Source organism: Bactrocera neohumeralis, chromosome 4 (genome assembly GCF_024586455.1).
Source record: "Bactrocera neohumeralis isolate Rockhampton chromosome 4, APGP_CSIRO_Bneo_wtdbg2-racon-allhic-juicebox.fasta_v2, whole genome shotgun sequence".
NCBI lineage: Eukaryota > Metazoa > Arthropoda > Insecta > Diptera > Tephritidae > Bactrocera > Bactrocera neohumeralis.
The window spans coordinates 70355951-70380097 of record NC_065921.1 but is presented as its reverse complement, the minus strand read 5'-3'; the positions used below and the strand labels follow the sequence as shown (position 1 = coordinate 70380097).

At 37.6% G+C, this 24147-nt stretch overlaps 1 protein-coding gene across 2 annotated transcripts in view; it reads right to left on the bottom strand.

Moving 5' to 3' along the window:
- Window positions 1-24147, bottom strand: part of LOC126757277 (uncharacterized) — a 292908-nt gene that overhangs the window by 141451 nt on the left and 127310 nt on the right. Inside the window, exon 1 of one of the 2 annotated variants that reach the window (XM_050471056.1) lies at window positions 14051-14149. The exons of the other annotated variant lie outside the window; for it this stretch is intronic. The gene's annotated coding sequence lies outside the window, so the exon portion shown is untranslated. Of the gene's footprint in view, window positions 1-14050; window positions 14150-24147 lie in introns of those variants that run through there. 2 annotated transcript variants of the gene reach the window in all.

The following is a 24147-nucleotide window of genomic DNA, read 5'->3' as shown; positions in this document are numbered from 1 at the left end:
AAAGCTATATTATTTAAAAAATTCAAAATTAGAAAGTAAGTTCCAAAATATTACTAATTTGTTATATTCACTCATTCTGAGAACCAATTTATATGTTAGGTGCGTGACTTCGCCAATACCTCTTTCACACTCCTAAATGTAGGCAAGTTTTATTTGAAACTATTTTACTAACTGAGCGTATAACATAATGAGTACCCTGTATATGACATATTGTATATAAAATTTCAAAAACTTCAACAACAAAATAATCGATTAACACTGCATATTAAGCAACGTGCTAGATAAAAAAGCAGCCGGAAATTTTAAATAAAACGCATAATATTTAATTCTTCATTAATATTACAATTTTTGCCTTTAAAGTAATCCACACCAGATGTAATACACCTATGCCAACGATTTTTCCAGTCTTCGAAACACTTTTCATAAGCACTTTTTGGGATGGCCCTCAACTCCTTAAGTGAATTTTGTTTTACTATATCTCTTCAATCGACTGAAAACAGGTTCCACGGAGCGCCAATTTTAATTCGGGGAACAAGAAAAAATCACACGGAGCCAAGTTTGGTGAATACTGTGGTTGATTGATAGTATTTCGTGCGTCTTTGGCTTTAAATCGGTTGCAAACGTGGCTCGATGCGATGGTGAATAGTCGTGTAAAATGGATTTTTTCACATTTTCGACGCAAATGACTCAATACGGCCAAATTGAGCTCCTTATTGCCTGTCTGTTCTTTTGGAACAAATACATGATGCATCAAACCATAAATATTGAAAAAATTAGGTTTTTAGTATCGGCTTGTTTTTTCTCAATTCCGATGATTATTGACCTGTTTGCATGTAGAACTCATAAAACCATGTCTCATAGGCAATTATAATGCTTTCCGTGAATGTGGGATCGGAAATCGCACGATCAAACATCTACAAAGAGACCTGTTTACGATACTCTTTTTGGAAAAAAATCAGCTTTATCAGGATGAGTCGGACAAGAATACGTTTCATACCAAAATATACACCAAAATCATTCGAACGGACTACATTTTTTGGAAATGTAATTTTTCCGGAAGATTTAATTACAATTTCCGGGTGCTTCTTTTGTCACAATATACTTTTCATTTCAATAAAGGCATTATATTTTAAAAGATTAACTTTTTCAAATCTTTCAAAGATTTTCTATGGATGCTTTTGTTTTCTATACAAGTACATCGTTACCTAAAATGCAAACCAGCGTATATTTAAAAACAAATCGAAAATCGCTGTCAGACACAATAACCAATATATAACCATTTTACAACCAGACATAATAACCCATATATAACCATTTTATAACCAGACATAATAACCCATATATAACCATTTTATAACCAGACCAGACATAATAACCCATATATAACCATTTTACAACCAGACATAATAACCCATATATAACCATTTTATAACCGGACATAATAACCCATATATAACCATTTCATAACCAAAACTCAAATTTTTTTTTCAATATGAGTGATTTCTATTGTATCGTTTTTTCATCGTTATTTGGTTAAAAAAGAAAAATCGCTTAACTTGTTATTTGTTTTATCAAGTATATAAATTTACAATCGTCATTTGAAGGTAAAGCAATCAAAACAAAACCCAGAACTGTTATTTCCTATTTTCTCTTACATTTTCTGCTTAATTTAAAAACTTGCAAAGTTTCGCAATTCATGCAATTTAAAGTAATGGAACCGTTTGTTGTTCTTTATTATGTTTACTTTTATTGCTGTCCACGTAATTCTGCGTTTTCAATATAATGGTAGCATATTTTCAGGCTCTTAAGCATCGATTAACGTTTACAACTCAGTAGAGTTACTCTAACGGACAATATTCGACGTTGTATTTGTGCGAATTTAGTTCTTTCCTCTTCACTACAAGCAGGGTACATAACAGTTAAATTGCGGAAGTTGTTAGCGTAAATTCGTAAATTTAAATGTGCGATAGTTTTCTTTTCTTGCTCTTAAGGTCACCAAGCATAGAGAAGACAGGACAAAATGATTGCTGATAAGAATAAAAAGGTATGGAATTGGATATATGTATATGTAAGTATTATGTACAGTGAGTTTATATAGCAAATGAACTTGAATATGTAGGAAGTGAGAACTGTTCGAAAAGAGAGATAGTGAGGATATTTAAAAATAATTTCTATAACACACACATTTGTCCACATTTCACATGGCTACAACACTGCTTTTGAAACTGTACAACAAACACTTTTGCACAATGAGACACTTGTGTTAATTTTGTTTGCTTTAAAATTTTACGAGCTGCTTTAGCTTTTATAGAAATGTATGAAAACAGAAACTTACACAAAACATAAAATTGCATGTTTTGTATTTGCTAAATTCTGCAGCTTAGTTTTTCCTGACCGTAATGGCAGCCCGTCGAGCTTTGCAGAGCTTTACACAAAAAATGTGTTTAACTTCGGCCGAACGGCTATTAAAAACCACACTCACCCACAAGGCATTAATTCCAGTTTAAGCGTTAAGTTGACAAGCACTTTGTCTTGAATCAGCACTTTCATGTAAATTCTTCTGTTAAACTGTAAATGTTGAGGCTTAACCGCACAGCAGGTGATCGATATTTTACACTCTCGTAGTGTGTGTAGTCTTAACTGTTTATTGCTTTAATAGTTATGGGTTGCTGCTTTTGGTATTTTTGTTAAAATATAAACTGTTATGGCCGACAGGTACAAGCTGTTGACCTTGCCAGACATTCAGTTTAAGTGGCCGGTGAAAGAGTTACCTATTAACGGTATGGCTTGTGTGTGCGGAGGGGGCCGATAGATTGCTGGCCGAGCTATTCTAATATAGCCGCGGAGACCTTGTAAGGATCATGCATCAGCTCTTTATAGAATAGTGTTGGACGAAAGCATGCCTAACGATTGGATTTCAAGAGTGCTATGCCCCATTCATAAAAAGGAAGACCCCACAATCTGCGCCAACTATCGTGGAATACATTTCCTCAACATCGCGTATAAGATTCTATCGAGCGTATTGTGGGAAAGATTGGTTGGACCTTATCAGTGTGCCTTTAGGCCTGGAAAATACATAGCTGACCAGATAAACCATGCGTCATATCTCGGAAAAGACCTGTGAAAAGAGAATCGACACTTCAAAACTGCTTTTAACATCACGAAAAGCTTCTGGAATTATGCTCTATGTTGAAATTTGGTATACCCACGAAACTAATACGGCTGGAAGGAAGTGAAGCAGATGGGTCTGGTAATGAACGATGGCAAGTCGAAATATAGTATCTCCTGTCATCAAACAAACAGTCGTCGCACTCGCGACTTGTCTTGTATCTTGGAACCAGCATTATCAGCAACAATATCAGTAGGCAATTGAGAAGTAATGTCCTCTCTCGACGAACAAAGCCCAAATTCTATAAGTCAGTCATTATTCCCATCCTGCTAAATGGTGCAGAGGAATCGACGGTGACAACATCTGATGGGTCGACGTTACGAGTTTTCGAAAAGATGAGCTGCATTAGATATACGAAGACATTGACATAGTGCAGTGAATTAGGATATAGCGGACACGCTGGCTAGGTTATGTCGTCCAAATGGTGGAAAACACTCCAGCTCTGAAAAGAAACGCGTAGCGCGCTGTTGTTAACTCGACTATGCCAGTAGAGAAGAGTAAGAGGATTGCTCCAACCGAACCCTCGTTTGATTTGTTTTTACGTTTGCTTCTCCTTTTAACTCTCAACCAAAAAATATCCACCAATACTTGTATTACCATTTCCTCTGTTTGCACTTTTCATTTAACCATTTACGCCGCTATCTTCAACTTTTAATCGCCATCTCCGTCGTTTACTTTCCTTTATGCGTTGACACTCTTAACAACTGTAATTCTATTCCAACGAAAGAGATATCCTTATTCGTTTATCCTTGCGGAAAACATTATTTTCAGTATATAACTACTTTAGTGAACTAACAACATGAAAGCAAAGCGTGAGAATAGGTGCATACCCTGTTGGAAATAAGCGAATTAGTTTACAGGAAGCTTAGACAACTAGATAAATGAATATGGTTTTGTTGGAAATTAAATATTTTAAACATAATTATTAAGTAGCTATGAATATTAATGAATGAGGACGGTCTTTTCAGTTGGAAGTAGTCTCTATGAGTAAAGGCTTAAGGCTTTAACACATCAATTTTAAGAATATTTTGAACTGAATTCATGCTTGACAGCCATTAAAATTACTTATAAATCAGTTAAGAAATATGTATTCGCAAATTAAAATCTGATAAATAGTTTCAAAGAATATGTTTAGAATATTTGTAGTTACTTTTCCTAATGACTTTTCATCCGCACAAAGTCAACTGAAAGTATATGATATATTATAGGTATATAACCTCGATATGTAGCGTATGTTTCTCATGTTCGTAAGCGACTTTGATAAATACAGACATTCACCACTGGCAATGCTTGTGACAGTATCATTTCGACGCACACCTACTTCCCGTTAGCTTTTTCTCTGCCTACTAACTTTCCATCCGGCTATGATTGGACTGTAGTTTAACTTATTAGCCTCATTCGTTTAGAGTGTCACTATAATTTTTATTTATTGCAAATTGCATTGCACTTAAATACTCACAAGCATTCTCGATTACTGCAGAGTGAGAGAAAAAAAGTCAAAATGTGATGAGCGCAGAGCAGAGTTGCACTTTATTGATACGAAATAGAAAATTATCTCTGCTAAGGCAGAAACTAGAGGGTTAAAATATGGTTCGATGGATTTCCCACAAAATCTATTTCAACGTTTTTTATTTGCAGGCCACCTAGATAAACCAACTCATTCTTTTCGTATGCCTGTCATAAGCTCTTTTCTAGATCGAAACCCCTTTAAGAATTAAAGAGTGAATGACTCAACTTATGACGAACATAATCAGAGTACTGAGCATACTATTCGTAACACCATCACCCATCTTGGGACCTAGCTAAGTCCAGTGCGCAGTAATGAAAAGAGAGCAGCCGTAGCTGAGAGTGTACACGAAGACCGTGGAGAGTCGATTCGGCGCCGTTCGCACCTACTTGGACTGACGTATGGAATGACTTGGCGCATTTTACTTCGAGACCTTACTCAAGCGACATCGTTCGATCAATGGGCTCCTGAAAACTTCCAAGAAGATCCGACGTTTTCGAGTCAAATTTTGTTCAGCAATCAGGCCCATTTTTGGCTCAATGGGTACGTAAGCAAGCAAAATTGCCGCATTTCAGACGAAGAGGAATCAAAAAAGATTATAGACTTGCCATTTCATTCAGAAAAAAAAAGGTTTAGGGTGATTTATGTGTCAGTGGAATCATCGCTCCATATTAATTCAAAAATGATGACAGTGATTACCTAATCGTCAATGGCGACTGTTATCGCGCCATGCTAACTAACCATTTGATGCCTGAAATTGAAGCTGGTAATATCGGCGGCATTTGGTTTCAGTAAGACGGCACTACTTCCCACTAATCGCATCATTCAATGGGTTTATTGAGAGAACACCTCGATGAGCAGATAATTTCACGTTTTGGGCCGGTCGTTGGGCCACCAAGATCGTGTAATATCACATCGTTGGACTTTTTTCTGTGGGGATATGTGAAGTCCAACCGAACCTTCATTCAATTTGTTTTTACGTTTGGATATGTGAAGTCTAAAGTCTATGCGGAAAGTTCCGCTTCGATCCAATGCCTGAATCGAAGACTCAAACCAGTCAAAATGCTCGTACTCAGGTTCAGAGGAATTTTGATATTTTGGCGAACATGCTTATAATTGCTACCTTTGGTATCTGGGAGACCTCTTGCTTAGACAGCATCTATCTGAAAACACATCTCCAACACAAATTCAAACGATGAGTGAACAGAGAGCAATACGCCAAACCAATATGGAACAAATAGCAATTCCCTTAAGGAGTGCAGCAACACTACTCTTGAAAGCGCTATTGCAGGGTGTGTCTATTTCGGGAGAAGTGCTAAAAGGAAATAATAAAATACAAAGGCAAGCGATGAGTGGAAAAACGAAAAACAATTTAATGGTCTTGTGAGTTTGAACTCGAACCTTAAATCTATTATTGAAATCTACGAAAACCATTAACTTTTTTCACTCTGCGCGCTAGCTGGCTGAGACAGTGAACTTGCTTTAGGGAGTAGCGCATGTTGATTTCTCTACTGAGTATTTATTGTTGTTTTCGCATTTTTGTTTTGCTATTTTTGCTGCATTTCTTGCCTTTTTTATCGCAAGCGTGAATATCTTTTGAATTTCGGCTTTTATTCATTTTTAATATGAAGCATTCAAAGGAAATGCGTTTGCACGAAGATTGCGCAGGGAAGAAGGAGGAGGAGGGAATGGAGTAGACGCTTGAAGGGTGAGACAAAGAAATGGTTATTTTAGCAGACAGATAGTTAAGGCAAATAAAAATGCATTGTGTGCAACAAATACAGCAAATAGAACAAGCGTTGTGCTGCTAGTAGCCAGCGAGCTGCTTAAATTCGCCATGGCTGTGTGGCGTGTGGTACGGGTGGTGGTGGGCGCGGTTTTTGGCTGCCATAAAGGTCATATGGCCACCAGACTTTTGCTACTACACTCCACTCCTAATTCACTTCATTTACTTTTTGCGCGCTCAAACCACTCGCCACTGCCAAGCGCTTTCAGTATCTAAGCAGTTGAAAGGCTGCCGGTCAGCGCATCAAATCGCTGCTAGCGAGTCTCTTCGCCGTATTGTGCATCTGATAAGACAAACAGACACGCAGACCAACACACGTATATATAGCAATCAGCATTTACCATTATAAATTTATTTAAGCCATCGCTTTTGCTTGTCCACCCGAAATTCATTCTGCCATGAACCGTAATCGAACGGATGGATCGCCGCTACAATAACTGTGATGGAAGCGAGCGGCAGCGCAGCGTTTGCATGAATGCTTGGTTGGGCAGCTGGTTTCAGTTGGAGTCGGATATTCGTGCAACTGCTGCAATTCCTGGCAGACTTTTGGCTTTGCTGCCCCGACTGGTACGTCGGCTGGTTCGGTGGTTGGGTGTTGTTGATGGCAGCGTAGATTTGTGTGCGCCCGCGTACTTGAGGCGAGGAAATTGATGATGTGGATGAATGAACAGTGCGCAAAGTGATTAAGATGGTCAGCAAGGAGATATGGAGTTGCACAAAAAGTAGCTACGAGCAGAATAGGACAAATAGAAGGCATGAGTGTGCGAAAGGTTGGGGTACAGTGTGCTAGAAATGTACGTGGACAATCTAATTCACAATAAAAATTTGTCCGACTTTTAATTTTTTTTATTGTAGTAAATTAATAATTTTTTTAAATAATTTAAAATTTTTAACTAATATTTATTTATTATATTATTCGAAATTTATTTATAGTTAAAATTTTTATAGCAAACAATTTTATGGTGCAATTTCAATAATTTTTATATAAATGTTTTTATTTTAATCATGTTATTTTTGTTGTTGTGATACTTTCGATGATTAAAAATTTCTTAAATTAAAAGATTTTTGAGTAAATTTGATTTATTCTGGATCTTTTATTGCAAATTTTATAATTTTCCTTCTAGCAATATACATTGCAACGTACTTTTTTCAACGACTGTATTTTTTGCGCGTAAGTCGTTGTATACAGTGAGGAAAAAATAAGCGAAAATATATATATAATAATCAAATGGCTTATGAAAATTACTTTATTTGACATATTTTGTGTGAAAATAATCAAAAAAGAGATAACTCAAAATTTTATTTTTTAATATTTTTGCAAACCCGGAACTATGACGTACGAAAAAAAAATTTGGATCTATAAGTAATGAAAAAGTCAAGTTTTCAACTGTATAAGATATATAGGTTAGGTTAGATTAGATTAATCTGGTAGTTTAATGGTGCATGCGCCAGGTTTTGGTCCTTTGCCATTCCAGATGGAGTTCAATTACTAAGTCCGATAGGAGTAGTCATCGCTTGACGCGAATTTTAACAGACTCTGCTGCCGCACTATCGATACCTCTCCCAGTGCATCATACCGTGAGAACCCCAGATGCTTCATGCGTAGTCTTGCCAATGCGGAGCTAGTGCACAAGAGATGCACTGGTGCCTTGCTCTGACATTTCCTGCAGTCTTCTCGATCTGTCAGCCCCATTGTTATCTCTTCTATCGAGTGCCAATAAAAATTTTGTGGCCTTCCAATCTACCCTTTTGCACACGACTTGTTCAGTTTTGCACCGTGGTAGCCCATTTCTTGATTTCTTCTTCTTATCTCTTGATTCTTTCTTTTCATCTGTCAAGATCGTTATATAGAGAATGCATGGGTTTCCCAATGTTGGTCACGTTTTCAACTGTTAGCCGTACACCATTGTTGGCCACTTTTTCATTGCCTTTGTGGTCTGGCAGCCAATAGAAGGGAAGTTCCTTGCTTCTGGCAAGACTTTCCACTGCCGCCCTGCTTCCCAAGACACTTCTGGTCGATGTGCTATTAGAGGTTACTGCCCTGATTGTTTGCTTGGCTATTTACGTATATGTTGACTCTGGAATTGCCTGGAGGTGCATTAGAGGTCCGCTTCGCGGCTTTCGCGACAGCAAAGATCTCAGCTTGAAATATACTGCAGTGGTCCGGCAGCTTAAAAGATTGCCTTGTGTTTAACTCTGAACAGTATGTGATCAAGCAGGCATACCCAGATGTTACTTTAGTAAGAAGTGGTGTGTTTCGGTGGCAACAGAACTTTTTGGAGGGCCGAGAAGAGGTCGCTGATGATGACCGTGCCGGGAGATCTACGACTTCGACAAACACAAATCAATGTGACTCGAGTACGCCAAGTTTTGAGCTCAGACTGTCGACTAAGTATTCTTTTAATTGCACAGACGTTAAATTTATCAAAATCTGTGGTTCGTGTCATTTTGACGGAGCACTTGAACATGCGCAAGGTGTGCGCGAAGATGATCCCAAATTGCGCACTGACGACCAGAAATTGTGACGAGTGGAGTGCCAAGAAAATTTGAATATGTGTGAAAGTGCCCCCAATTTTCTAATAACGTAATCACAGAATATACAGGAATAACGTTATTGTTTTCTTGCCTGAAAAGGCCGCTAAAAAGCAAGCATTTTGAGACGACCGAAGGGATCCAAGCAGTTGCACCTCGGTTCTCATGGCTATTCCGGGGAACGCCTTTCGTGACGCCTTCAATGTTTGGCAATCGCTAACAGCGCTGCCTCGACGAAGAAGGTGCATACTTATATCTTGAAAGTCTTTAAAGAATTGTAACGATTGGTTCAATAAATCGACTCAGTCCTATTACTTTCCGGACAACCTCTGTACCAGGCATCTGTTTCTTTGTTTACTTTGAAACTTCTTTCCCAGTTGAAAAGTGGATCAAATAATCGGTGTTTGCCAAACGGACATTAACCACCATGCTATGCCCGAAGGTTCTATTTGTAAATTATCTTACAGCCAGTCTTCGGCGCGCCGATTTTGCTGCGCAGTTTTCAATGAAGTGGTCTATCGATAAATTTTTTCCAAAGACCCTTTGCAAATCAGCGTTATATGTATATAAAACTGAATGTGTGAAAAAATAGTTTGATTTACATTTAGGCTTAAACTTCACTAATTCCACAAACACCGCATAAAGCAATAAATCGAGTCAATACTAGTATTATACATTGGCTACCAGGTTACTTATTCTGCACTCACTGATAGGCGGATCTAATATTTACAGACATACTCGTACATTAAAAAACAACAACAACCTAAAATTACTACACATGTACTCGGGTACCAATAATTTAAGCGGCATTGTCGGCGCGGCATCGCCTGTCTACCACACAATCCAATTAAGTTTAAGTGCTTTTTAAAAGCGTATAATTTAGCCGCGCATGCGCACCAGCGCGCACAACTTGTATGAAATCCACACCCAACCACAGAGATAAACGAAGAGAAACTAAATAAAATTGGTGACCGATGAACAAAGCGGATGGAGCCAAAACCAAAAAGGCAGCCAGGTAATCAGCTAGCCAGCCGAGTCGCGTTTATCGCAGCCAACAGATCGCTTTTGGCGCGCGCAAGTAAAGAAGGAAATGAAACGCCATACGCATGCGCACAATAAGCCATAATTATAAAGCAAGATAAATAGAAAATCTACTATTTTTAATTTTCTTTTGTAAGCGCGCATTTCGCTCTAAGAAGGCCTACATAGAGCGCTTGAGCGTTGACGGCCGTCGCTTTTTCACCAATAATTGTTGCAATTTTGAAGTCTTTTGAAGTCGTTAACAAAGAAATTTCGTGCGTAGTCAGCGGGTATTGGCGTTTTAAAGTGCTACCACGCAAAGCTTATTTGTAAGCGAGTAGCAATGGTAACTCGCTAGCGCGAAACACGTCGTCTACTAACTGATTTCAATAACAATGCGTAGATGTGTTTGTATGTGGGTGTTGTTGCACTATTGTGTGGCAGCAGCCTTGGTGGCGACTCAGTTTAATTGTATTGTAATGAAGCAAAGGATTAAAGCAGCGCGAATTGAAGGCTGCTGCCTGCCGAGTGTTCACATAAAAGGGCATGAGTAATGGTGGCATTTGTTGCACGTGCAACATTGGTAAAGGTATTACGATATTGTGGTTGCGAACCGCTTTTATACAATACATGTATGCTTTCTTACAAATAGCATATTAAAGTTATAACATTTGTTGCAATAATTGAATTTGATAAGCAATTTTTTGGCATTAAAAGCTTATGGTGTTGTGCATAATTGCTTAGATGGCTGTACATAGCTGGACGTTTATTGAAAACTACATACGATATTTTCAGATTAAAATGTTGGCGAACCACGTCAAAGACCATGGCAAGAAAATAAAAGAATTAGTGCTTGAGAATCGACGATTCACAGTCAGAGATCTTACTGACATCGTTGGCATATCACAAGGATCAGTGAAAGCATGATTGGTTTCAAAATCACTTAACTTTTTCGAAAAACAGCGTCGCGTTATCGTCTGTGGAACAATGCTTTCTGGCTACAAGGTTGTAATGAAGCCTATTATTACTGGCGATGATTATTGTATCCATGTTTACGAGCCGGAAACAGACGATCAATCGGCCGAATATTGTGACAAAGTTGAGCCGCAGCTGAAAAACCCACATCAAAGCAGGTCGAAAATCACTATTATGTTGACATTTTTCTTCGTTTATCGTGGTATGATGCAATCCCAATTTCTTTCCAGTGGCGAAACTGTCAACGAGGAATACTATGTGAGTATTATGTGCCCTTTAGATCGATGGTAACCAATTTTTTATGGCCTCAATTGGAGTAGTCGTAGAGGTCATTTGATTAGTGTTAAATTTCGTATAATTCGAAAATTAAGATCCCTTAAGGTCTAAAAGCACTTTCGAAAATGTGAAAGCTATATTTTGGGCTTGTATGTGGTATAGAGTTTATATAGCAAAGCCTATAAGCAATTTTTGATGGGCTATCATAAGACAACTCTTGATATAATACAACACATTATAAACAACCAGTTGGTCAAAAGGAAGATCCTTTAGGAGTGTATGTCTGTACTTTTTGATCGATTGATTTTTGATTGATTGATCTTTAAAGAAATTTATGAAATTCGGTCAGATAAGGCTTACCTTACTTGATTATTTCTTTAAAAAACGCTTCACCTAGTTAAAAGTCTTGTGTCTTTAAATGGCGCTGTGATCAGAGCAATTCTCGACGTTTGGGGCAGAACAAATTTATTGGTTTGAGAGATCTACAGTATAAATAAACAAGTAAGGTTCTGACAAACAAAACTTTAAGAGTATATTTTCAAGGTATTCTAATGGAATTACAAGTTGCAGTTCTGGAAATAGTTAGAGCAGTATTTAGCTTTATTGCCGTTAATTTGTGAAACAGACAAACAGTGAGAAGTGTAATGCTGCAATCTTATAAAAATTATAGTTTTTTGTTGTCCTGAAACCTCACGACGCCTACGGCACAAACAGGTCTTTTAAGACCCTAATCGCCGCCACATTAGTTCTGTAAACTGTTTGCTACGTGGCTCAAATTTTATATTTGCCTCAGTTACAAAACAGTTAGACTAATATTTTCATTGTTGCTCAACGCCGCGCGTGCCTTTTGCCACTTTCCGAGTTGTGCACTTCTGCCGCAAAGCTCGACGAGCACACACTCACTAACTTAGTATAGTTTTTCACGCGACTGTACGTGCGTTGTATGCAAATTTATGAAACAACAACACCAACGAACTAAAGTTAGAACAGAAAGTTAGTACAACAACAAAAGCGGCGGCTTTGGCTACACTTTCTATAGCTTAAGCACTCTATAGACGGGACGGGATTGTGAGAGGGAAAACAGCGTAAATGTTTTTTTGCATTTTCCACCGCTTTACAAAACGCTGGAAATGTTTATGAAAATTGCAGCAAAGTAAATAGGCAGCTTTACGTTTATACATATATACACATGTACAGTTGATATACTTTGCCTCTACATAAGCCCAAGCCCTCACATGTCTCCGCTTTGCTTTCGCCTTTGTGTTAGCTTATTTGTTGTTGTGCTACTCCATACATCCCCCCATATGTTCGCATGCCCCAGCAACTCGCATTTTAATTTATGACTTTGTATTTATTTAAATTAGGAACTCATTAGGAGTCGGTAACGCCGTCTGCGTTTAAGCAGCCACTCTGCCCCACTTACCTTTCCAGCGCCTCAACGCTGCCGCACACCATACAATAATGCTTCACCGCCAAAGTGCTCCAGCGTCTGCATTGTAGAGCACTTCAGTGTTGCGCCAAGCGAGTCTGCCTGCCGCTTGCAACATTTTGTTGCCCACGCGGCATGAGTTGTTACTCTTTTGCTTGGCTTTTTTCGTGCTGCTCGCCTTTTTATGTCATTACCACTTTGGTTTGCCATTTTTTAGCGCCACCACGTTATATTATTTTGCCTTTGTTGCGATTCTATGCGTCATACGTTGTGGTGGGTGGGCTGGTCGCTATACAATACATATATATCTAATGTAAGTCTACAATCTACGAAGCACATACATATAACAGACTTCGCTCTTTAATAACCAGCTTAAGTGGTAAATTGTCTATTAGCAAATTGAGTTACGTCAGCGTATAAATTACGAATATAACTAGGGCAACAACAACGATAAGTGGAACATTGTGCTTTGTGGCTAACAGATTTTGTAAATAATATTTATTTTCAATACCTGCGCACCGTTTAAAGACACCCAAATTTTTAATCATGAAATTTCCTTCTTATGGTTGGACATAAAATATGCTTTACTCTCCAAAAGACCCCAAAGTATCTTAAACACATTTAACTAACATCGCGGCCTTCTGCTACTTCTCGATTTTCTTTGATTTTTAAAACTTTTTTCTTCTACGAAAATATAATTAATATAAGCCCATGAAAACCCGATATTAGTTTATCTGATCCCGAAAATTCCGGGATTCACGAAATAACATACATATATTACATTTTTTACACAATATAATATTACCTCAATGTGCTACATAAAATTCGAAATGTCGGGATTGTTGTTTTTAAATCCCGAAATTTCGGGATTGATCAAATAACATATATTATATTTTAACACAATATACAATTACGTCAATGTGCTGCATAAAACCTGAAATTTCGGAATTGTGGTTTTTAAATCCCGAAATTTCGGGACTTATTAAATGATACATATCACATTTTTTATATAATATAATATGATTTCAAAGTGCTCCATAAAACCCAAAATGTCGGGATTATTGTTTTTAAATCCCGAAATTTCGGGATTGTCCAAATAACATATATTACATTTTACACAATATAATATTACTTCAAGGTCCAACATAAAACTCGAAATGTCGGATTGTTGTTTTTAAATCCCGAAATTTCGGGACCAAACAAGTTATTTGTTATTAAAATACAAAAATTTGCTGCAAACGACGGTTACAATTTTAAAGAGCTTTAAGTGATGCATGACTGTGCGAAAGTTTCGGTATTCACCGCGAGCAAAATCTAGCTCTACCAACTAGGAATGATATTTAAAACTGTTTTTACCTTCATTTAGCAAACTCAAAAATTGACTGTGCCATTCCACATCAAATTATGCGAACCTTTGAAGTCCAGTCAGTGGTTTGAAATAGAAAACAGAATTCCAAGAACTTTGGGTTTTTACCTGCAATGAGAAAGATGAGAAAATGCGAATAAGTCATGGATGAGAAAAAAGCGAAATTTATTAGAATAAGAATGCAATATGAATTTTTCAATAATGACGCACAAGTATTCAAAGTTACGTGTGTGCGATTGTATTTTAAATGAGCATTTATGGCTTTTAAAAAGCGAATAAATAAATAATTCATAAATTAGCTGAGCACAAAAAAAAAAAAAAACCAATTCTGAAATGATGAAGAAAGACAAAAACTGGCAGGATATAAATGAGCGAACAATGAGTAGGCAAAATTTCTGCTGAATATGACTGTGTGTCTGTATGTTGGACTAAACGTCATTGATCAAGCCACAAGCTGAATGCAACTGTCAATCAGCCGACATCAACGACGTATTGAAGTGATGGAGTGATATTGATGATCACAGTGCCACCGAGTGGTGCACCGAGGAGGCAACAAGGGGGGCTACCAGCGCTGTGAAGGTGGAGACGCGCCATACATGGTCACTAGCTAGCCAATGGGCAGCCAATTGCAAACCATGAGAAGCGTAGAAAAGGCGTACAACGCAATGCGGCAACGACAGACAAGAGCTACGAGTCGAAGAAGCTGCAGCAATTGGAGTCATTGTAGTCATCGAAGTCATCATTTTCATTGGAATTGTGTGGCAGGCACGGAGACGGTTATTAGACCTTATAATGTTGTTCTTGTTGTTGTTGTTGGCATATCTGTTGTTTTTGTTGTTGGGATTTCTGTTGTTGTTGCAGTTCATTTTGCCATTTAATGCCTAATTTAAGCGTCACATTTGCAACGCACGAAGAGCCAGCCAGCCAGCAAATCCGCATACATTGCGCCTGCGCGCCGTCTACGCCACCGCCTGCTGGCTGCTTTGCTAATTTTGCGCACGTACGCATATAAATTTCATAAAAAAATTCCACAAAATCTTGCATTCAAAAGAAGTTGAAGCAAAAGGCCAGGAAAGAAAAGGAAACTCGGCAAACAAATGGCAAAAGCTGTCGGCAAGACTGAGCTATGTGTATTTCTTTGTATGTATGTGCGCATTAAGAGTGGCAGACGGCTGTAGATTCAGCGACAGCAGCAGGAGCCGCAGTAACGACTATCAAATTATGAAATTCCTGCGCGCCAAATTTTTCATAAGTTCGCATTTATTTCGACCACAGCCGGCGAGTATGCGACGAGCAAAACGTAGAAGCGCTGGAAATGGCGTGGCATAAATGCATTCCGAAACTGCGAAACGCAAAAAAAGCAACATAGGGAAGCACACATCAAATAATTGTAAAAAAATGCTTAAAATTGTAAAAAAATGCGTAAAGGCACTTTACAAATAAATTATGCGCCAAATGCACATGTGTGCGTGTGTGCAAAGCCCAACTGCCGGTTGATTAAAAATCTGCGGCATGCGACTAAAAAACGAATTCCATATGCAAGGATACACATATAATTATAGAAATACATACAAAACACAAATGTACAGACATAATTTTAATTATAAAAATATTTCGCACAAAAGTGGTAAAAAAAGCGCAGAATGTGCGTAAATACAAAATGTGACCAAAGAATTTAATAATAATTTAAGTTTGCATTTTTATGTTAAATTTTTGCGCTGTAATTTAAAAATTTTTCTGATTTATGAAATATAATATTTTAAATTTTTTTTTATAATTTTTATTTATTTATTTTTAATTTTTATTATTATTTTTATAAGCATATATAATAGCAGTTCTTTTGAAACTTAATCTAAAAGCAGTTTCAAATATTAAATACTAAATTGAATGAATTTGAATTTGCTTTAGAAAACGATACATTTAATTAATAACAAATAAGAAATAAAAATTTAATATAATCGAGCTACAAATTACCACACAGCTCTACAAAAACAAAAGACTTTTTTGGTGCTATGGAAAACTTAGCAAATTTTGTTGCTTTCAGTGTTCAGATTACGAACTTTTTCATGAAAATGTTGGATGTGTCAATGATAATTCCATATTAAATATTTTGGTATACAGTGTGGCAAAAAGGTAACCGGAAATTTTAAGTAAAACTAAGAATGTTTAATTATTCATCAATATTTATTTTGTCGCCTTCAAAGTAATCCACCAGATGTAATACACTTATGCCAAAGATTTTTCATTCCCCAAAATAATTTTCATAAGCACTTTTTGGGATAACCTTCAGCTCCTTCAGCCAATTTTGTTTTAATTCTTCCATCGACTGAAAATGGGTTCCACGGAGCGGTATTTTTAGTTTGGGCAACAAGAAAAAAACACATGAAGCCAATTCTGGTGAATACGGTGGTTGATCGATGGTATTCATTGCATTTTTGGCTTTGAATTCTGTCACAATCGTGGCTTAATGCGATGGTGCATTATCATCTATTGTTGACTTGTTTGCATCTCAAACTCATAAAGCCACGTCTCACCTGCAGTTATAAAATTCTCCATGAATATGGGATCGGAATAGATACGATCAAGACCTGTTTACGGAACTCTTTTTGAAAAAAAATTAGCTTTTTCAGAACGAGTCGGACAAGAACACGTTTCATATTCACCAAAATCATTTGAACGGGTTCGCGAGAGATATCGAGCACTTTTGCCATGCTTCTAATACTTTCCTGAAGATTTTCAGGCACCATATCTTTATCCATTGTAAAAATCGCATCGCACTACTGAGATGTCTTCAACGATCTCTCAGCTGTTTGTAAAGTGTTTACCACTGGCAGATCGCGTTCATATTTGGCAAAGTAATTAAGAACAGTACTGTCAAATTACGAAAATAAATTGTTTTGAAATATCATTTACCGGGCAATTTAAATTACATCAGCTTGTTAGTTAAAAATTTTACCAGTCATGATTAAGGTTTTGCGCACTTCAGACTCCTTACAGAAAATACGCGAAAAATTATTCGGAAGGTTTTACTAAAAGTCCAGTCTTAGATACAGCTTCTTTTACAATCTGCAAAATTTCCCATTTTACTGAATGAAAATCTCGTTTTCGTTTGAAAAGCAATTCGCATGTACTACTCAGAAACAGAGATTCGCCAAATATCTACAAATTGATACAATTTACCAGTGGGAGTGAAAATATCTGAAATGGAAGTGATCAACACCAACTTTATGTCCTCAAAATGAAAGCTATGATTTAAAACGATATCAAGTTAACAATTATAAAACAATTTGTCAAAAGGGAGGCCTAGAGGGATATTGTTTCAGCGATTTTTGTCGAAAATTACTGAACTTAATATGGAAAATGGAAAGGTGTACGCTTTGTTGGTCCTCAAATATGGCAGTTCATTTAAGATACTGATTTTATCAAAGTAGCGACTGTTCTCGAAAGTCTAGCTTGGAAAAGTTTTGTGTTGACAGTCGAAATTTTCTTAGATAATCACAAATCATCAAATTATGAAGAACTTAATCAAAATATGCTAAAAAATGTTAATGCTCTAAGAGCTAATGTGAGTATCAAGTTAGATAATGTTCGCAAAACTTCGTCATGAACGATAAATTACTCGGATAACTGATCACTTTCAAAATGTTTGAACAAGCAACTTCTATTTTGCTGGGGTAAAAATATCCAGTTCCAAAAAAACATCTGAATAATCTCATTACCCGTATGAAGAACAGCGACTAAAAAGGGCAAAATCACACAAAATTTGATGCATGAGACTAGGGAAGTGTTACTACTTCCGACGAATGCCAATTTATTTGTTTGGACCCGACGGATATACCAGAGTGTGTCGTCGAAAAGGAGAGCGTTTTTTGGAAAGCTGTGTTTTGCCTTCCGTAAAGCAATTCACCCTATTGTTTTGTGTATGGTGTTGGTGCTATAACCAGGTTTGGCATTGGGAAGTTTATTATTCTTAATGGGTCAGTGAATGTCAAAAAATACATTGGAATATTTAAAAAAGGAGTTTTGCCAACTATTCAACAGCTGTTCGAACACTTCAAAAAGTTTATTTTCAGGTTGATTCAGCCCATTGCTATAAAGCCAAAACAGTAACTAAAGCATAAAAATATTGAAATATGTTTTTCAATAACTCATTAAAAACACTTAGAGGTTTCAAACCGAAAAAATTTTATCGGATTGAATCTCTCAAGTGGCCAGGAAACACTCCAGATCTCAAACGAATTGAGAACTGCTGGCTTTATATGGGAAAAGGTTAAGAGAACGACGTCCAAAAAGTCTAAAAAGAATGGAAAAAAGTATTGAAGCTGTATGGAATGAAGAAATTAATAAAAATTATCTTCAACACTTGTTTGAATCCAAGCCTAATCGACTAGCCGAGGTTATTGGGAGGAGAGGGTGTTCGATAAAATACTAAGAATTTGTTTAACAAAAAAATGTATTTTGCTTTGTTTTGTAATGCCCAGCCACTTTGAAATTTAATGCTCAAATCCACTATCTACCAAATGCGCATTAAATTAAAATTCTCGACACTAACAACTAATAGGAAAAAACTCATGATCTAAGCCTTTGCGAAAATAATCTCATCCATTAGTTACAACTACAACGTAAAAACTAAAATCTATGAAAACTGTGAAAATTCGCTGTGAATAAAAAAGTGCATCAAGCACACACACACAAACCCATACCCATTGCCACATCCTTATAACTCGCGCAGTACGTCACTTTGCTAAATGGCTGTTTTACTTGAGGGCAAGCAGCAATGCCGCAACGACTAGACAAAGCGGCTAGAAGAACAGTTACATGTTAAACTATCCATCAAAGTTCGAGAACGTTTGTCCGCCCAAGTGTCGAGGCCTGACGATTTTCATTTTTTTATTATCTCTCGCTTTTTTAACACAATCGTTTTATTGGCTAGTGAGGCGCGAATACTTAACGCCCATTCTGCGCAACCTCCCATATCAGCCGCTGGCTGGCTCCGTCACTGCGCCCCACATATGTTTAACGCTCCAGCATGTCGCGGCTTCAGCTGTCTCGGCGTACATGTGCGCTGAAAATAAGTTCCGGTTTCTGTTTTTTTGGACTTTGCTGCTTTCGCCTATTTTGTGCGCAATTTTTCCTCTAGTTAGCTCCTTTTTTAGGCTGCTCTGACCATCATAGCGCTAACGTGCATATGTCCGAGGTTGCCCTGGGGACACTAATCCTCAGCTGTGGCAGCCTCAATTGGAGCTGCTTTGCTTTGAATGACTGAATGCCTGAAGGCTGCTGAATTGCAATGTAAACGTTTGATATTTTGTTTTTGTTTTTGTTGCTGTTGGATCTTTTGTTGCCCACTTATTTTGTTTCGACTAAAATCGGCTAAATCTGTGCATATTTTTCACATTCGTCAGCCCACAAGCGTTTGCTGACTGGCAGCATAGTGGGTACGAGTATATAATCAGCGGAGTTAAGTAAAAGTGACCCAGTAGGAAATTTTTGATAGTTTAACAATGCTCTAATTTTAAATTTAATAAGTACATTTACTAAATGAAGTTTTTTTAATACTTTAAATCGATTCAAATAATCCTCTGGCCAGTATTTGGTATTTCTTCAGAAGTTACTAATTTTGGATTATAGACTCCAAGTGTAGCCAGGTTCTTCTTCACCTGGTCTTTCCAACTGCGTGGAGGTTTTCCTCTTCCTCTACTTCCCGGCGGGTACCGCGTCGAATACTCTGGAGAGCTGGAGTGTTTTCATCCATTCGGACGACATGACCTAGCCAGCGTAGCCGTTGTCTCTTAATTCGCTGAACTATGTCAAACTCGTCGAATATCTCGTACAGCTCATCATTCCATCGACTGCGGTATTCGCCGTTGCCAATGCTCAAAGGACAATAAAGTCGCACTATAGGGAGTCATCTTGCTTGAATCCTCGTTTGTTAGCGAACGGCTCGGAGAGGTCCTTCCCGATCCTGACGAAACTTTGGATATTGCTCAACGTCAGTTAACACAGCCGTTTTAGTTTTGCGGAGATAACAAGTTCAGACATAAGACATCTCTTTATCGTGCTGTCAAAAGCAGCTTTGAATTGTGTGATGTATGTCGATCCTCTTTTCATGGGTCTTTTCCAAAATTTGGATTTATCTGGTCAGTTGTTGATTTTCCAGGCCTAAAGCCACACTGATAAGGTCCAAACACACTTAGATTCCAATCGTCGGGTATGCTTTCGTCCGGCTATATTCTAGAAAGAAGTTGATGCATGCTTCTTATCAGTTCTTCGCCGCCGCTTTTGAATAGCTCGGCCGGCAATTTATCGGCCCCCACAACTTTGTGGTTCTTCAGACGGATAATTGATTTTCGAACTGCTTCATGGTCGGGCAATGGAACCTCCGCTCCATCGTCATTTTATCAAAATTTGGTAGCGCTTCTATATAAAAACTTTAGAAACCCTGTAGTTTTATAATTTCTCTTAGTTAATGGTCAAAATGTTTCACTTCGGATCCAAATCGTTCTTATACATTATTTTACTTCATATTCTAGGTTATGCTATCTTCTTATAACTGAAATCGCTATACCTATGGCTTTGTTTTCAGAAATATTTACCTCATTCCACATTCCACAGCGTTCCAATGCCATGTTGTTGTTGTTGTACCGGCAGAAAACGTTTCTGAATTAATTTCGAGGCATGGTGCCAAGTTTACAGTCCTTGGCCGCATAAAAATCCGGGTCCGTTCCGGTTGCTTAGACCCCACTGTCGTTGGAACGGGCTCCAAAGCCATACACCGCCTTGCATCTTTAATTTCAAGCCTTGCAGATTATGTGTAAATGCAATTACAACTTCTTTAATTCGCTTCTAAATATATTTCGTTTTAACTCTGGCACTTTTTATGCTGTGGCACTCATTGCAAAGCCTTGGTCATCGTCATGGCCACTTTTGACGAATGAATTTGCTGCGCATCCGCAACTGATGGATTTGCGCGCAACACCAAGCAAGCTAAGAGCCAATCCGTTCAATCCTCGCATACACAACTCACTTATATGGCAAGTCTGCATGTGTGCGTTTGTGTGAGTGTTTCTATAACCACTGGCAATGCGGCACGTTCGTTTGGCATTTGCTCTGCCTCATCAATAATTGAGTGGAATAAATCATGGCAAATTGAATGCGAAATGCATTTTTCACTTCTTTTGTTGTTTCGTTCGCAGCAAGCGTTGCTTTGAATTTGGATTTGGCTTTGGCTTTGGCTCTGGCTCTTTTAGAACTAAAGACTTTGACGTTTGCTTGCCCCAAAATGGCCATACACATTGCAAATACGTTCAAATAATGCAAAATCTGTAGCAGCATTAGTAAAATGCCTGCAGCGCTGCAAAAACACACACACATACACACATACATATCTACACTCCAATGCACATATAAATGACTGTTTTGAAAGTACGGCTTATAGATTGCGCTTTAGTTTTGCTATGGATTTAAGCTGGCCGCCTGTAAAAGGCCTGGCTAATACACTAGAGGAATGAGGAATGGCGGCAATTAGTGATAAAGCATGTGTTGCATGGCGTATTGGAGTGGTATTGCGCGTGTGGCAAATGCATTAGTTTGCATTGATATGTGGCCACAGGCAACAGCAGCGGCTTAATAGCGGTTTAATGAGTTTCCTTTAACGAGACACCTTTTTGATGGTGCTGTATCAATTAGGTGGCCTGTCGTTTGTTTTTTACTGTTTGAGGAAACACTTGTGCTTAATCGGTTGAATTATACAAGCTATCAAGTAAGTATTTATTTAATTAAGATTTAAATGTTATTAATTTTAAGTATCACGAAGCACTAGTGAGCAAAATATTTTGAAAAAGTAGGCGTGGCCCCGCCCTCTAATGAGTCTAATGTACATATCTCCTGAACCATTAAAGTTATTATAAGAACTCCTATCAACAGTATAAAAATGGATGAAATCGGTTGATAATCCTGCTCAACCGCCATATAACGGTACTGTTAAGAACTAATAAGAGCGCAATAAACCAGTCCCTAAAAACGCCAGAGATACTAAATTTTACACTCTAGATCGTATGAAAGAGCTTTATGGAAGCCGGTGTGAAAATTGTACGATGGGCGTGGCACCGCTCAATTTTTTTGTGAAATCGCGGAACCTGACAGACCGATTTCAAGATTTAGTACGTGTTATTTTTCTCATATTCATATAGTGATAGTGCGAAAATGGGCGAAATCGGACTACAACCATGCCTATTTCCCATATAGCCAAATTCGAAATTCCATTTGATTCTTTCACTTTCTAGTTCTCAAATCAGGAAGCAATTGATGTAACGGTATAAAAGTTTGCGCCAATAATTCCTTTAGAGTACTACTACTACTTTATAACCGAAATATGTCCAAATCCAACCAAAACTGTTCAAGCCTCTAGGTAACGAATATGGGGACCGCAGTATCTATGGTTGACTTTTGACAGAAAATATCGGACAACGTATGGGATATACAACTGAAATTCAGAGAGAATCTTTTCCTGACAATAATATCTCTATTTGTCAAAAATGTGTTGAATCGGATCAATTCTTCCCTGAGTCCCCATATACCTAATATAAATATTTTTGAACTTCCCGATGACTTTATGCCGGATATATCAGTTATTATTCCAGTTATCTCAATGAAGATTACAGAACATGTTTTACTCATAACTGTATATATTTGTGCCTAAAATAGATAACATTGGGCGAAAACTTAACTTGGCTCCCATATAACCATTATCAGGATTTTCGAACATCCGGCTGACTTTGCTCTATATGATTTGTCGGTCAGTGTATGAGTTATATATAGTATATGTATGTATGTAAAAAATTGCTTAGATCCCGATGTTGTGGTTGATGTTTTACATCGCAAGAAGGTATTTCCCTGGTTTTCATGCAAGTTGAAGAGTATAAAATATTCGGTTTCATCGGAACTCAATCAAATATAAATTGTCCGAACTACATTTTCATATGTTTTTTGCAAACATCCATATCTAAATCAATTTTTCATTTTATTTTATTGCCTGACAATCAATTATAATTCGCGTTCGAAGCACTTCTTGGCCCTCACTAGATTAGTGCAACAGTTAGGATTGCAAAGCGCAACTAAACCGCGTCAAACCAAATTTGCATGCAAATCGCAACGAATCGTTTCGAAATGCTTTAGAGCAGTTGAGGTGACTAAGGTCCACTGCAGTAGCATATACGATATAAATATACACACAAATAAATCTACTTCTATAAAAAATTGGAATATAAGACAGTCGCCTAGTAAGAGCTGCAGTAACAGTGCCTCACAGCACTCAAAGCCTTACATGGCCATTTATGGCAGCGAAGGGCATAACGAATTTGATTTTCTTAGCAATTTTGCGATATTCAAATTTCCACCTAGTGTGTATGTTAGTGTATTAAATGCGATTGAAATAATGTTTATTGGATTGTGTGACTGAAGTGATAACTGCATTGTGGCATGAATGCACAATGAAATCGCGAATTTTTGCATTTTCGTAGTTTTTGTTGTAGTACTTGGTGAAGTAGTGGCTTAAGATGAAGATGGATTTGAAAAGAAGTTTAGTTTCACAATTTTGACCACAAATTTAAGTTTTTCTAATGACCAATCTCACACTTGGCGAGTACCGAGGCTTCCTTAAGGTCTGAGTAGTAGCTGCGATTGGGTACGTCAAGCAGGATCCTTATACGCGGGTAAAGTTATGAAAAAAATACCTAAAAGACATGAGTCGTTGAATAATATTTATAAGAATCGATCTGTTTGTAGAAGTTCGTCGGCCGCCAAGTTCACACAAGTCAAGGAAATGCATCAGATGTTTTGAAACGAGCGTTTAACGACTTTACGATCAAAATAAGGTCGGTCAAGATGCGTATAAGGTGTGAGCTACACTGTTATTATATAATAACAATAAGTTATGCGCTGGCTTCAGAAAAAGTCAGTGAAGAGAGTAGCTTTTAGTTAGGAAAATTGATCCAAGTAGAGGTACTTTTTACAATAGCCTTTTACTGACAGATCACGCATGAGTTGTGTTAAGCTGTCATGTTATTTTTGTTTAGTCTTGTTTGTC